Source organism: Colobus angolensis, unplaced genomic scaffold (genome assembly GCF_000951035.1).
Source record: "Colobus angolensis palliatus isolate OR3802 unplaced genomic scaffold, Cang.pa_1.0 Scaffold130, whole genome shotgun sequence".
Lineage (NCBI taxonomy): Eukaryota > Metazoa > Chordata > Mammalia > Primates > Cercopithecidae > Colobus > Colobus angolensis.
In genome coordinates, this window is record NW_012114253.1 from 320,798 (window position 1) to 322,226 (window position 1,429).

Here is a 1,429-nt window from a genome sequence, read left to right on the forward strand (position 1 = left end):
AGCCCGGGCGACAGAGCGAGACTCCATCTCAAAAAACAGAAAAAAAAAAAAGAAATTCAGAAGTATTTGGCTTTGAAAAACAAATAAATAAATACAACTTCTTTTCTTTCCTTCTTTTTTTTTGGGGGGGGGTCCTTTCTGTTGAGCAGGCTGGAGTGCAGTGGTGCAATCTCAGCTCACTGCAACCTCTGCCTCCCAGGTGCAAGCAATTCTTCCCCCTCAGCCTCCAGAGTAGCTGGGACTATAGGCATGCGCCACCATGCTCAGCTAAATTTTTGTATTTTTATTGGAGACGGAATTTCGCCATGTTGGCCAGGCTGGTCTCGAACTCCTGGTCTCAAGTTACCCACCTGCCTCAGCCTCCCAAAGTGCTGGGATTACAGGCATGAGCCACACTGCCCAGCCGTAAATACAATAACCTTTTTAAAAGAAAATTTAGTACTTTGTTGATTTAAAGAAAATTATCCTTGGTATTTTAGTGCGGAAATACATCAAAGCATGACTGTAACTATCTTAAAAGCGGATATTGTTATGTGGTATCAGGACATCTGGACATCCTGCCATCGTAGGAGTTTGCCTTGCAGGAATTACTAAACTGCTTCCTTCGCCGGAAACATCTCATGGCCGTGAGTTGTGACTGGCTAGGAGTGTGTCTTGCTAGTTTGAAGATGCAGTTGATTTTATTATTTTATTATTTTATTTTTTGGGACACAGTGTCACTCTGTCATCCAATCTGGAGTGCAGTGGCACAATCTCAGTTCACTACAAACTCTGCTTCCCGGGTTCAAGCGATTCTCCTACCTCAGCCTCCTGAGTAGCTGGAATTATGGGTGCCCGGCACCACACCCGACTAATTTTTGTATTTTTAGTAAAGAGGGGGTTTCTCTATGTTGGCCAGGCTGGTCTTGACCTCCTGACCGCATGATCCACCCGCCTCGGCCTCCCAAAGTGCTAGGATTATAGGAGTGAGCCACCGCACCCAGAGACAGTTGATTTTAAAATGGTGCCACCCTGACTCTCTTATTCTGTTTCCCTAACAGTGTCACCATGGACCCAGGCTCTTGCCATCTTTGCACTTCACCAACCTCAGTGTGTTGCCCACCCCGGGCTGCCTCCTTCATCTCCCAGGAGAAGACTCTGAGACAGGATTTGAGTGCAAGTGATTTATGTGGAAGAAGCACGTGTAGGGGAGTGGGGAAGTGAGACAGGGAAGAGAGGGAAGCCAGAACAGGGGACGTTCATGGACATCTGGCACCTGATCCCACTAGGGAACTCGGAGTCAAAGCCTCAGAGCTGTTCCATCTGAGGTGAGAATGCTGCCCATGCACCTTCCATGCATGGACCCAGTGAACACCTAGTGAGCACAGGTAAGCACTACTCACACACACTTCTCCATAGCACCAGAGCATGCTTGTAGGCGAATAGCCTG